Raw genomic sequence first — 14,932 nt, forward strand, 5'->3', positions numbered from 1 at the left:
CTCATTACAATAAACGGGAGCAGACACGAATTATGTATGTCTCGTTATTTTATTTAAAATTGACAGCTGTCTAACATATGATATATTTTGATAAGACGAAATGCTAAAAAAATAATATAACACCAATCGACAATATATGTTATTGTTATTTTTACAAGTAAATTCATGTGTAGGAGAAAACAAAGCAGCTGTCAGTCCATACTATATTGAGTGGCCATCGTAGTGGTGCAACCTGAACGATGTCTTCCTTACTTCCGGTCAAAGGCGCCATTTTGTGAAATAGGCATATAGGTGACGCTGGAGCACGCGGCCATTGTCTCTGTTCAACAAAACAAGTGTATATATACACATACGCATATTTTTCCTCAATCAATCACCGAATACAAGGTGCAATTCGATGCCAACTGGCCCTTCTCTCTGGTTTCATGTTTGTAAGGAAAATTAAGGGGGAAATTACGATAGCATTTCAGCCAAACATTCATTCGTGCCACGCTGCTTTTCTTTGAACGAAAAAAAAAACCCTCTGCTCCCCCTACACAATTTCTTCTCCTGTTATTTTATGCTTAAAACAAGCAAATAAATCTGCCTACAGGGTAAGAAAAAATTCGTTAACTTTTCCCATAAACACTTAATTCAAGAAAAATTGTCCCACCCCACTGGCCATTTTTTATCCACAATACACATTCGATGTCTGCACGCACCATTGTCTTTGTTCAACGCAAACAATTCTGTTGCGTTTTTCTTTGAACGAAGTGCTCCGCCTAGATAATTTGACCCATATTCACATGGGTTTGTTTCTCGTTTTTTCTTTGAGAACAATCTATATAGCGCTTTCCACAATCGTTTTGGTGTTAGCTTTACGTAAAATAGAAACACAGAAAAGTACTGAGCGATGGAGAAACCACGAAGCGGAACATATTATGACCACGGATTGGCAAACAAACTGGCAACCACGCACAAAAGAAGCAAACTCTGGTTTTAAACTCACCTTATTTGTCCCCGGAAAGCGCCAGAGTCGATGCACGGAGTGGACGGAGCAAGCCTCGCTTCCATAGCCGAAGGTCAAAAATCCATTCAAACGTGTAGTCCCCGGTGTCCACTCGATTTTACCCAAAAAGCCGAGGAGCGATACCGCAATGGCATCCGGAGAAGGCGCTGGCTGTCGGGATGGAGGTTAGCGGGTCAGAGATCCGGCACTGAAGGTCTGCGTTCATTACTCACCGTGTGCATTTCACTCTATACTTGTAAAAAAACCATACAAATACATACAGAAACAGTTATCACTCATACAAAAAGAAACACGAAGGTAAAGCTTCAGTTAATTTGCTCGCTGAATGCTTTTTGCATGCACATACAAAACTGAACAAAACTGATATACTGAACAAAATAGGCCCCAAAATTGAGGAACACCAGTTGTTTAGTTAAACTGATTGAATAGCACTTTGCTTTCTATTTGTTAAATATGAAATGAGAGAATAAATTACAAATTACATTTCAATGCCTGCAGCGTGTTCATGTCCACACCACAAATAAAACCGTGTGACCCTTTTTTTTGGTTTAAAGATTGAAAGTTTCGAACCTACGCAACACTCTAAAGACAAATGCTCCTAAATAGTACCAAATAAGGGTTCTTCAGCTTGTAACCATAGCAGAACCCGTTTTTTTGGTACTATATAGAACCTTTTTATACGGTTCTATAAAGAATCTTGCCTTGAAAAATGCTCACCTCAGTGGTGCTATAAAGAACGATTAATTTATCAGCTGTCAGGAGTGACATTTTTGTTATTTATCCACTTTCTAATGTATAGCACTTGATAAGGATTAACAGTTTAAAAACAGAAATGCAAGACATCAGAAAATACATTTATTTTTTACTTTCATAACATGAGAGGTGTCATACAATAACAAATATGTGCTTTAAAATCACATTCCTAAGTTAAAAATATACATAAAAATAGATATATGGATCATTACACAAATCACTACTCAAAGGAAATATGTTAAATAACTGCTTCAATATTAATTAACAATAACGTTTGGCCAAGGCAGTCCTTGTAAATAGACATATAAATAGACAAATAAAATCATGACATATATGCCATAGAGCCTGAGATAGAGAAAAATAATAAGGAATTCTGCTTTTACTACCATCTCAGAAATATTGCCAGAATTGGAGGTTTTGTCTCAAGACAGGACTTAGAGAAACTTGTTCATGCTTTCATCACCAGCAGGGCCGATTATTGCAATGGACAATGGATTAAAAAAGTACTGTTACTTGTTTAAAAACCACTTCATGGCTACAGGCCGAAATACATGACAGATATGCTAATCGAATATGAAACCGATTACTCGGAGCAATAGGATCAGGTCATTTAGAAAAAACAGGGGTTCACTCAAAACAAGGTGCATCAGCATTTAGTTATTATCAGCTTTCAGAAGAGATCAGATGTGCTTCAACAGTAGACACTTTTAAATCTAGATTAAAAACACATCAGTTTAACTTTGCATTTACTGAATGATTTAAAACAGTACGAATAAAACAGTACAAAAGAATAAAACAGTATGAACCTTACCTGTTATAAAGGGAATGAAGCTTACGGTATGGTGCTTACCTGCAGAAATAAATAAAGTACAATAAGAACACACAGAACTTCAATTTTCAAAATTATTTTAACAATAAATGATGATTATTTTACTGGTTTACCTGTTTGCGATTACCACAGAATCCCGTCACCTGGCTGCGGTCTTCATTTGGTGAACGGTTCTTCACTCATAATTGACCTATACAAGAAATAGAGAAGAATAATAAGCAATTCTGCTTTTACATGTAGATGTGTGCCCCAAGAACACAGACACACCGGCTCCAAAAAGTTTAAAAAGTACACATTTCTGTTATTTTAATGTGGCAAATGTGTCAGCTTTAAAAGAAGCATACATTACCTTTTAAAGAGGATGCGCACTGCGTGAAATACCTTTACTCCCAGCATAAGCAAGCAATTTTCAAAATGCTTTTAAAAGTAATGGTGATTATCTTACTTGTTTAACTGTTTGTGATTACCATGGAATCATGTCACCATCATTTTTAAGCTTGTAAAGCAAATAATGAAACATTGACTTAGTAGGAAAAAATATTTTGGAAGTATCGTGATAAATGATGAAGAAAATATTTTGCAAAGTGATGGTTAGCACACGGTTGATGGTACCTAATAAATTCCATCATATTTTTTTTATTCCTACTATGGAAGTCAATGGTGACTATCTGCTGTGGGTTTACCATCATTCCTCAAAATACCTTCTTTTGTGTTACTCAGAAAAAAACTAATCCTCGTGTTGTTGTAAGCCTGTATGCATGAGTAAATGATGACAGAATTATCATCATAAATTGAAATATCCCTTTAAACTGTATTTCCCCCCCTTAAACCTAAACTTATTTTCTTACGGCAAGTCATTTAGGTAATCAAGAAAATACTTTACCCGTTGTCTTTGTGAGTTAAACAAATACAGCTACGCTTCCAGGTCTGTCGACGTTGCTGTGGTTTTTCGACAGCTGTATTATGAAGGGTAGCGAATGAATGAATACATTGCAAAAAATCATTTCTTACTTGTTATTTCGAACTGTTTTCACTGTACAAATATCTAGAAAGTCTTAAAATAAGATGCATTTTTTGATGAGCAAAATGCCCTAAGAAAATAAGCCTAGCCTTTAGGGAGAAAAAAACTCAAAATTTAAGCGAATTTGGGCTTAAAACAAGCAAATAAATCTGCCAAAGGGGTAAGAAACAAATCTAGATATAAACACTTAATTCAAGAAAAATTGTCGTAGCCCATTGGCAGATTTGTTGGCTTGTTTAATGTACATGCATGTACAATATTTCAATTTGTCTTGTATTTATTAGCATTTTGTATTGCCCAACGCTGTCTATGTTGTTTAACTGTTGTCATTTTCTTATAAAAGCCTTTATAATTTATTAGTTTGGATGATTGCCATTCCCGAGAACCTCTTATATTGGAAATAAAAGAATCATCTAAGCATTATTTTGTTGACTGTCTCTTAGACATGTAGCCGTTTGATTGTGGTTCTATTTAATGGCTAGTCTATTCTTTTGGAATGGTCAAACGTCTATTAGATTTTCACTGACAGCCCAAATTAAGCCTTGTTTTAGCCTAGACACATATTCGCTGTCTATTAGAAATTATGTAGTCGTTGAATAGCCGCTTTTTTGATGACTAATGTATTCTTGGGCCGTGCTTAGACGTCTCTTGGATTTTACGTAAAACGACAAAAGAATCTATTTTTAACACATAGGTCAGGGGAGAGCGCGAACGCAGTCCCCCACTATCAGAAATTTTGCAGTCGAGATTCCCACATTTGGGGAATTCGCAAAGGGTCAGCACAACCGGAGTGCAATGGCTGAGCCTCGCCCTGGGTGAACCACCTTCATGATCATGGTGTCTCCCCTGCCAGGTAAGTATGAGCGACACCCTTTGAGGCCAGACGGCCGCATCTTCCTGTGACCGATCACATCAACGGCGCCCCCGAAGGCCGTCCGACTAACATTTCATTACTGTGTGTGACCAGGTGGAAAGCGCACGAAGCCACGTCTGAGACCAAACATTCTTCGAGATCTACCCTATTTTTATTCCGTTTCCAGCCCGGTTGAACCGTGTAGAGTGAAATATGTGAAACAATTTAAATCAAATGGATTTAAATTGCGCATTCAAATATATGGTTTCGTTATTACAAAGTAACTTTACGTGGAATAGAAACAAAGAAATGTACAGAGCAATCAAGAAACAACGAAAGCATAGCAATTTTAGAACGTGGATAAATAAAAACACAGGGCTCAATGACTTACCGGTTGTCGTTGTGAGTTAAACAAGTACAGCTATGCTTCCAGGTCTGTCGACGTTGCTGTGGATTTTCGACAGCTGTAGTTGCTGTGGATTTTCGACAGCTGTAGTATGAAGGGTAGTGAAAAAAGTTTTCAGGTGTTTTTAACATTCCAATCGGCCTCTTTCGCTTTTGTTGCACCTTCAGCTGTGTCGAGGATGTTTAATTCGTCCTCGGATCACCACCACAAACTTGTAAAGAAAATAATTAAATACATTACAAAAACATTTCTTTATCAGCGTGTTCATTTCCACGCAAGCTTTTCGTTAAACCAATAAAGCCAACGAAAACACAGCAATTTTAAAACACACGTATTAGAAAAAACACCGTCATTCACGCACAAAAGAAGCAAATTCTTTTTTTGTATTTGACTTATTTGTCCCCGAGAAGGGGAGCGCACCATTCATGGAAACACTGCAATACCATGTTGATGCATGGAGTGGAAGGAGCAAGCTCCGCTTCCATTTCCGAAGGTCAAAAATCCATTTAACATATAGTCTCCGGATAGGAGACGTATCAGACATTAAACTGATAAGAACAGATACTACACTTGATCTTAGCCAAAAGGCCGAGAAGCGATACCGGAATAGACGCAGCCAAAGGGGGAGCCGGCGAAGGCGCTGGCTTTTGGGGTGGAGGCTAGCGGGCATTTAACTCTATACGTTACAGAGGTAGAACGTTGAGCTAGCAGATCAGAAGTTCATGTTTTCTAAACCCATGCAGAAAACACACACAAACTGTTGGGAAAAAGCAGTCATCGCTTAACCAAACAGAAACATGAAGTAAAGCTTCAGTTAATTTGCTTGCAGCTTGCAGATCCAATACGTCGATCGTAAAGGTAATGCCGGTAGATCGCACATACCTTAACTGTGTATGCTGCTCCACGCCTCCACGAGCTTCGGGAAACAGAGCGCAAAATTGTCATTATGGTCTTGGATTAACTGTGAAACATGCTTTGCCTTTCTTCTCAAATGTGTTTTCATAAATCTTACGCTGTCCGCTGCAGCTCAGTCGTCTAACTTCTGAAATTTACCAGGATGCGCATTTTTTCCTTGATGCAGGAACTGATCCACGCTCATGAGAGAGAGAGAGAGAGAGAGAGAGAGAATTTAGAATTTTCAAAAAACCTTTATTACAAATTAAAACATTTTCATAACCTCAAATCAGAAAAAACAAAGGGGAAATATATATATATATATATATATATATATATATAGTAACGGAAATAACAAAAAATAAGCCAACATAGGAGCAAAGACCAAATCATCTTCAATAACCAGACACAGAGCTCCTCCATAATACCAAATCAATTCAAAAGAAAGAAGATCATTCATTGCTTTTAAGTATCTAAAACCAATAAGGATTCTAGATTTAACTTATTTTAAAAACTGCTAATATATCATGGCTTCCAGGTCTGTCAACGTTGCTGTGGTTTTTCGACAGCTGTAATATGAAGGGTAGAGTGAAAAAAAAATGTTTAAGTGTTTTGAACATCCCAATCTGTTCGTTTACTTAGTATTTTATTCATGTTTTCGAGTTAAAAAATAATTCTTAAATCAAGATACATTTACTTAATAAGCAAAGTGGCTTAGAATTTAAGTCTTGTTTACTGAAATAAATTCTAAAATGTAATAGGTTAAGGCTTAAAACAAGTAAAAATATCTGCCAGTGGGGTAAGAAAAATAAACCTAAATTGAGTTTATTATTGAATTAAGTTGAAACTAGAATTAAGTTAATTTTTCTTACCCCGCTGGCAGATATTTTTTACTTGTTTTAAATATAAACCTGTTGATTTTTATAATTTATTTCAATTATTACAAAGTATACGATCTGATTTTTTAATCGCGGTGTTTGTTTTATTCCTCGTTTCTTTTCCGTGCATTTGCTTTATTTATTTATTTTTGCTTGTTGCATTTAAATGCACGTTTGATTTGTTGCCACATTATTCTGTGTTAATGTATTTTTTAACATGTTTATAAACAAAAAGTGCGTTAGTATAATTAATTATATGGCTGTGAATTCCCAGCAAACACAAAACGCTTTTATAACAATTTTCTATTACAATACATAATATCTTAAGCCACTTTGCTTACCAAGTAAATGTATCTCCATTTAAGAATTGTCAGATATTCACAAGAAAACAAGACAAAAACAGTAAGTAAGATATTCATTTACTTTTTTCTTTCAAACATGAATTTACAGACGGCTGAAAATTTTAAATAAAATAACTAGACATACCTATCTGGGTCTGCTCCCGTTTGCTGTGATGACGGGGACTTAGTCCAAAGCACATTTTGAGGAATACTTACACATTTTACTTCTTATTTCTTTGGAATTAATTATTATTTATTTTCAATTACAAAGTATGCGATCTGATTTTTTTTAATCGCGGTGTTTGTTTTATTCCTCGTTTCTTTAGCTCACACAACATTCTACCAAAAAACAGCAGATCATTTTCTACTAGATAACTCCATACACTATGGATTAAAAATGTCCCGACTGCGAACCTGATAAAACCCAGGTAAAAAGCAAATACAAATAAACCATTTTGATTTAGCAAAAGTTTACAAATAAATGCACTCCCTGCACACAACAAGCACGTCTAGTTACCATTCATTTTTTGCGTGATTTAAGTTTCGTCGCATACATTTTGGAAGGCACACGATAAAAACAAAATAAGGCTTTTAATGTATGCAGACTTCATTCTCCGTTGAGGGCTTATCAATCATAATAAACGCTGTTAACTCTTCTCATTGAATGGTCTAAATCCAATGCTGGTAAAGAAATCAAATGTGCATTTCAACGCAACAAGCAAGCCGTAAAGCAATGGATGCAGGCAAACAAACGAGGAATAGCACATACACCACGATTAGATCATCGGGTCTCATACTTTGGAATTAATAAGAAATAATTATTCAGTCTAAAGAAATAAGAAGTAAAATGTCTAAGTATTTCTCCAAATGTGCAGACTCATTACAATAAACGGGAGCAGACACGAATTATGTATGTCTCGTTATTTTATTTAAAATTGACAGCTGTCTAACATATGATATATTTTGATAAGACGAAATGCTAAAAAAATAATATAACACCAATCGACAATATATGTTATTGTTATTTTTACAAGTAAATTCATGTGTAGGAGAAAACAAAGCAGCTGTCAGTCCATACTATATTGAGTGGCCATCGTAGTGGTGCAACCTGAACGATGTCTTCCTTACTTCCGGTCAAAGGCGCCATTTTGTGAAATAGGCATATAGGTGACGCTGGAGCACGCGGCCATTGTCTCTGTTCAACAAAACAAGTGTATATATACACATACGCATATTTTTCCTCAATCAATCACCGAATACAAGGTGCAATTCGATGCCAACTGGCCCTTCTCTCTGGTTTCATGTTTATAAGGAAAATTAAGGGGGAAATTACGATAGCATTTCAGCCAAACATTCATTCGTGCCACGCTGCTTTTCTTTGAACGAAAAAAAAAACCCTCTGCTCCCCCTACACAATTTCTTCTCCTGTTATTTTATGCTTAAAACAAGCAAATAAATCTGCCTACAGGGTAAGAAAAAATTCGTTAACTTTTCCCATAAACACTTAATTCAAGAAAAATTGTCCCACCCCACTGGCCATTTTTTATCCACAATACACATTCGATGTCTGCACGCACCATTGTCTTTGTTCAACGCAAACAATTCTGTTGCGTTTTTCTTTGAACGAAGTGCTCCGCCTAGATAATTTGACCCATATTCACATGGGTTTGTTTCTCGTTTTTTCTTTGAGAACAATCTATATAGCGCTTTCCACAATCGTTTTGGTGTTAGCTTTACGTAAAATAGAAACACAGGAAAGTACTGAGCGATGGAGAAACCACGAAGCGGAACATATTATGACCACGGATTGGCAAACAAACTGGCAACCACGCACAAAAGAAGCAAACTCTGGTTTTAAACTCACCTTATTTGTCCCCGGAAAGCGCCAGAGTCGATGCACGGAGTGGACGGAGCAAGCCTCGCTTCCATAGCCGAAGGTCAAAAATCCATTCAAACGTGTAGTCCCCGGTGTCCACTCGATTTTACCCAAAAAGCCGAGGAGCGATACCGCAATGGCATCCGGAGAAGGCGCTGGCTGTCGGGATGGAGGTTAGCGGGTCAGAGATCCGGCACTGAAGGTCTGCGTTCATTACTCACCGTGTGCATTTCACTCTATACTTGTAAAAAAACCATACAAATACATACAGAAACAGTTATCACTCATACAAAAAGAAACACGAAGGTAAAGCTTCAGTTAATTTGCTCGCTGAATGCTTTTTGCATGCACATACAAAACTGAACAAAACTGATATACTGAACAAAATAGGCCCCAAAATTGAGGAACACCAGTTGTTTAGTTAAACTGATTGAATAGCACTTTGCTTTCTATTTGTTAAATATGAAATGAGAGAATAAATTACAAATTACATTTCAATGCCTGCAGCGTGTTCATGTCCACACCACAAATAAAACCGTGTGACCCTTTTTTTTGGTTTAAAGATTGAAAGTTTCGAACCTACGCAACACTCTAAAGACAAATGCTCCTAAATAGTACCAAATAAGGGTTCTTCAGCTTGTAACCATAGCAGAACCCGTTTTTTTGGTACTATATAGAACCTTTTTATACGGTTCTATAAAGAATCTTGCCTTGAAAAATGCTCACCTCAGTGGTGCTATAAAGAACGATTAATTTATCAGCTGTCAGGAGTGACATTTTTGTTATTTATCCACTTTCTAATGTATAGCACTTGATAAGGATTAACAGTTTAAAAACAGAAATGCAAGACATCAGAAAATACATTTATTTTTTACTTTCATAACATGAGAGGTGTCATACAATAACAAATATGTGCTTTAAAATCACATTCCTAAGTTAAAAATATACATAAAAATAGATATATGGATCATTACACAAATCACTACTCAAAGGAAATATGTTAAATAACTGCTTCAATATTAATTAACAATAACGTTTGGCCAAGGCAGTCCTTGTAAATAGACATATAAATAGACAAATAAAATCATGACATATATGCCATAGAGCCTGAGATAGAGAAAAATAATAAGGAATTCTGCTTTTACTACCATCTCAGAAATATTGCCAGAATTGGAGGTTTTGTCTCAAGACAGGACTTAGAGAAACTTGTTCATGCTTTCATCACCAGCAGGGCCGATTATTGCAATGGACAATGGATTAAAAAAGTACTGTTACTTGTTTAAAAACCACTTCATGGCTACAGGCCGAAATACATGACAGATATGCTAATCGAATATGAAACCGATTACTCGGAGCAATAGGATCAGGTCATTTAGAAAAAACAGGGGTTCACTCAAAACAAGGTGCATCAGCATTTAGTTATTATCAGCTTTCAGAAGAGATCAGATGTGCTTCAACAGTAGACACTTTTAAATCTAGATTAAAAACACATCAGTTTAACTTTGCATTTACTGAATGATTTAAAACAGTACGAATAAAACAGTACAAAAGAATAAAACAGTATGAACCTTACCTGTTATAAAGGGAATGAAGCTTACGGTATGGTGCTTACCTGCAGAAATAAATAAAGTACAATAAGAACACACAGAACTTCAATTTTCAAAATTATTTTAACAATAAATGATGATTATTTTACTGGTTTACCTGTTTGCGATTACCACAGAATCCCGTCACCTGGCTGCGGTCTTCATTTGGTGAACGGTTCTTCACTCATAATTGACCTATACAAGAAATAGAGAAGAATAATAAGCAATTCTGCTTTTACATGTAGATGTGTGCCCCAAGAACACAGACACACCGGCTCCAAAAAGTTTAAAAAGTACACATTTCTGTTATTTTAATGTGGCAAATGTGTCAGCTTTAAAAGAAGCATACATTACCTTTTAAAGAGGATGCGCACTGCGTGAAATACCTTTACTCCCAGCATAAGCAAGCAATTTTCAAAATGCTTTTAAAAGTAATGGTGATTATCTTACTTGTTTAACTGTTTGTGATTACCATGGAATCATGTCACCATCATTTTTAAGCTTGTAAAGCAAATAATGAAACATTGACTTAGTAGGAAAAAATATTTTGGAAGTATCGTGATAAATGATGAAGAAAATATTTTGCAAAGTGATGGTTAGCACACGGTTGATGGTACCTAATAAATTCCATCATATTTTTTTTATTCCTACTATGGAAGTCAATGGTGACTATCTGCTGTGGGTTTACCATCATTCCTCAAAATACCTTCTTTTGTGTTACTCAGAAAAAAACTAATCCTCGTGTTGTTGTAAGCCTGTATGCATGAGTAAATGATGACAGAATTATCATCATAAATTGAAATATCCCTTTAAACTGTATTTCCCCCCCTTAAACCTAAACTTATTTTCTTACGGCAAGTCATTTAGGTAATCAAGAAAATACTTTACCCGTTGTCTTTGTGAGTTAAACAAATACAGCTACGCTTCCAGGTCTGTCGACGTTGCTGTGGTTTTTCGACAGCTGTATTATGAAGGGTAGCGAATGAATGAATACATTGCAAAAAATCATTTCTTACTTGTTATTTCGAACTGTTTTCACTGTACAAATATCTAGAAAGTCTTAAAATAAGATGCATTTTTTGATGAGCAAAATGCCCTAAGAAAATAAGCCTAGCCTTTAGGGAGAAAAAAACTCAAAATTTAAGCGAATTTGGGCTTAAAACAAGCAAATAAATCTGCCAAAGGGGTAAGAAACAAATCTAGATATAAACACTTAATTCAAGAAAAATTGTCGTAGCCCATTGGCAGATTTGTTGGCTTGTTTAATGTACATGCATGTACAATATTTCAATTTGTCTTGTATTTATTAGCATTTTGTATTGCCCAACTCTGTCTATGTTGTTTAACTGTTGTCATTTTCTTATAAAAGCCTTTATAATTTATTAGTTTGGATGATTGCCATTCCCGAGAACCTCTTATATTGGAAATAAAAGAATCATCTAAGCATTATTTTGTTGACTGTCTCTTAGACATGTAGCCGTTTGATTGTGGTTCTATTTAATGGCTAGTCTATTCTTTTGGAATGGTCAAACGTCTATTAGATTTTCACTAACAGCCCAAATTAAGCCTTGTTTTAGCCTAGACACATATTCGCTGTCTATTAGAAATTATGTAGTCGTTGAATAGCCGCTTTTTTGATGACTAATGTATTCTTGGGCCGTGGTTAGACGTCTCTTGGATTTTACGTAAAACGACAAAAGAATCTATTTTTAACACATAGGTCAGGGGAGAGCGCGAACGCAGTCCCCCACTATCAGAAATTTTGCAGTCGAGATTCCCACATTTGGGGAATTCGCAAAGGGTCAGCACAACCGGAGTGCAATGGCTGAGCCTCGCCCTGGGTGAACCACCTTCATGATCATGGTGTCTCCCCTGCCAGGTAAGTATGAGCGACACCCTTTGAGGCCAGACGGCCGCATCTTCCTGTGACCGATCACATCAACGGCGCCCCCGAAGGCCGTCCGACTAACATTTCATTACTGTGTGTGACCAGGTGGAAAGCGCACGAAGCCACGTCTGAGACCAAACATTCTTCGAGATCTACCCTATTTTTATTCCGTTTCCAGCCCGGTTGAACCGTGTAGAGTGAAATATGTGAAACAATTTAAATCAAATGGATTTAAATTGCGCATTCAAATATATGGTTTCGTTATTACAAAGTAACTTTACGTGGAATAGAAACAAAGAAATGTACAGAGCAATCAAGAAACAACGAAAGCATAGCAATTTTAGAACGTGGATAAATAAAAACACAGGGCTCAATGACTTACCCGTTGTCGTTGTGAGTTAAACAAGTACAGCTATGCTTCCAGGTCTGTCGACGTTGCTGTGGATTTTCGACAGCTGTAGTTGCTGTGGATTTTCGACAGCTGTAGTATGAAGGGTAGTGAAAAAAGTTTTCAGGTGTTTTTAACATTCCAATCGGCCTCTTTCGCTTTTGTTGCACCTTCAGCTGTGTCGAGGATGTTTAATTCGTCCTCGGATCACCACCACAAACTTGTAAAGAAAATAATTAAATACATTACAAAAACATTTCTTTATCAGCGTGTTCATTTCCACGCAAGCTTTTCGTTAAACCAATAAAGCCAACGAAAACACAGCAATTTTAAAACACACGTATTAGAAAAAACACCGTCATTCACGCACAAAAGAAGCAAATTCTTTTTTTGTATTTGACTTATTTGTCCCCGAGAAGGGGAGCGCACCATTCATGGAAACACTGCAATACCATGTTGATGCATGGAGTGGAAGGAGCAAGCTCCGCTTCCATTTCCGAAGGTCAAAAATCCATTTAACATATAGTCTCCGGATAGGAGACGTATCAGACATTAAACTGATAAGAACAGATACTACACTTGATCTTAGCCAAAAGGCCGAGAAGCGATACCGGAATAGACGCAGCCAAAGGGGGAGCCGGCGAAGGCGCTGGCTTTTGGGGTGGAGGCTAGCGGGCATTTAACTCTATACGTTACAGAGGTAGAACGTTGAGCTAGCAGATCAGAAGTTCATGTTTTCTAAACCCATGCAGAAAACACACACAAACTGTTGGGAAAAAGCAGTCATCGCTTAACCAAACAGAAACATGAAGTAAAGCTTCAGTTAATTTGCTTGCAGCTTGCAGATCCAATACGTCGATCGTAAAGGTAATGCCGGTAGATCGCACATACCTTAACTGTGTATGCTGCTCCACGCCTCCACGAGCTTCGGGAAACAGAGCGCAAAATTGTCATTATGGTCTTGGATTAACTGTGAAACATGCTTTGCCTTTCTTCTCAAATGTGTTTTCATAAATCTTACGCTGTCCGCTGCAGCTCAGTCGTCTAACTTCTGAAATTTACCAGGATGCGCATTTTTTCCTTGATGCAGGAACTGATCCACGCTCATGAGAGAGAGAGAGAGAGAGAGAGAGAGAATTTAGAATTTTCAAAAAACCTTTATTACAAATTAAAACATTTTCATAACCTCAAATCAGAAAAAACAAAGGGGAAAAATATATATATATATATATATAGTAACGGAAATAACAAAAAATAAGCCAACATAGGAGCAAAGACCAAATCATCTTCAATAACCAGACACAGAGCTCCTCCATAATACCAAATCAATTCAAAAGAAAGAAGATCATTCATTGCTTTTAAGTATCTAAAACCAATAAGGATTCTAGATTTAACTTATTTTAAAAACTGCTAATATATCATGGCTTCCAGGTCTGTCAACGTTGCTGTGGTTTTTCGACAGCTGTAATATGAAGGGTAGAGTGAAAAAAAAATGTTTAAGTGTTTTGAACATCCCAATCTGTTCGTTTACTTAGTATTTTATTCATGTTTTCGAGTTAAAAAATAATTCTTAAATCAAGATACATTTACTTAATAAGCAAAGTGGCTTAGAATTTAAGTCTTGTTTACTGAAATAAATTCTAAAATGTAATAGGTTAAGGCTTAAAACAAGTAAAAATATCTGCCAGTGGGGTAAGAAAAATAAACCTAAATTGAGTTTATTATTGAATTAAGTTGAAACTAGAATTAAGTTAATTTTTCTTACCCCGCTGGCAGATATTTTTTACTTGTTTTAAATATAAACCTGTTGATTTTTATAATTTATTTCAATTATTACAAAGTATACGATCTGATTTTTTAATCGCGGTGTTTGTTTTATTCCTCGTTTCTTTTCCGTGCATTTGCTTTATTTATTTATTTTTGCTTGTTGCATTTAAATGCACGTTTGATTTGTTGCCACATTATTCTGTGTTAATGTATTTTTTAACATGTTTATAAACAAAAAGTGCGTTAGTATAATTAATTATATGGCTGTGAATTCCCAGCAAACACAAAACGCTTTTATAACAATTTTCTATTACAATACATAATATCTTAAGCCACTTTGCTTACCAAGTAAATGTATCTCCATTTAAGAATTGTCAGATATTCACAAGAAAACAAGACAAAAACAGTAAGTAAGATATTCATTTACTTTTTTCTTTCAAACA

The 14,932-nt window shown here is 36.1% G+C and overlaps 4 non-coding genes across 4 annotated transcripts; all 4 read right to left on the reverse strand.

The window, feature by feature from the left end:
• Window positions 1-4,308: 4,308 nt before the first annotated feature.
• Window positions 4,309-4,473, reverse strand: LOC135765752 (U1 spliceosomal RNA). The gene has a single exon (XR_010541014.1). It is a non-coding gene; the product is annotated as a U1 spliceosomal RNA (small nuclear RNA).
• An 807-nt stretch (window positions 4,474-5,280) lies between these two features.
• Window positions 5,281-5,471, reverse strand: LOC135765774 (U2 spliceosomal RNA). Its single transcript, XR_010541036.1, has one exon. It is a non-coding gene; the product is annotated as a U2 spliceosomal RNA (small nuclear RNA).
• A 6,697-nt stretch (window positions 5,472-12,168) lies between these two features.
• On the reverse strand, window positions 12,169-12,333 carry LOC135765753 (U1 spliceosomal RNA). Its single transcript, XR_010541015.1, has one exon. It is a non-coding gene; the product is annotated as a U1 spliceosomal RNA (small nuclear RNA).
• An 807-nt stretch (window positions 12,334-13,140) lies between these two features.
• LOC135765775 (U2 spliceosomal RNA) lies at window positions 13,141-13,331 on the reverse strand. The gene has a single exon (XR_010541037.1). It is a non-coding gene; the product is annotated as a U2 spliceosomal RNA (small nuclear RNA).
• Between the last annotated feature and the right edge of the window lie 1,601 nt (window positions 13,332-14,932).

Source organism: Paramisgurnus dabryanus, chromosome 9, assembly GCF_030506205.2.
Source record: "Paramisgurnus dabryanus chromosome 9, PD_genome_1.1, whole genome shotgun sequence".
Classification (NCBI taxonomy): domain Eukaryota; kingdom Metazoa; phylum Chordata; class Actinopteri; order Cypriniformes; family Cobitidae; genus Paramisgurnus; species Paramisgurnus dabryanus.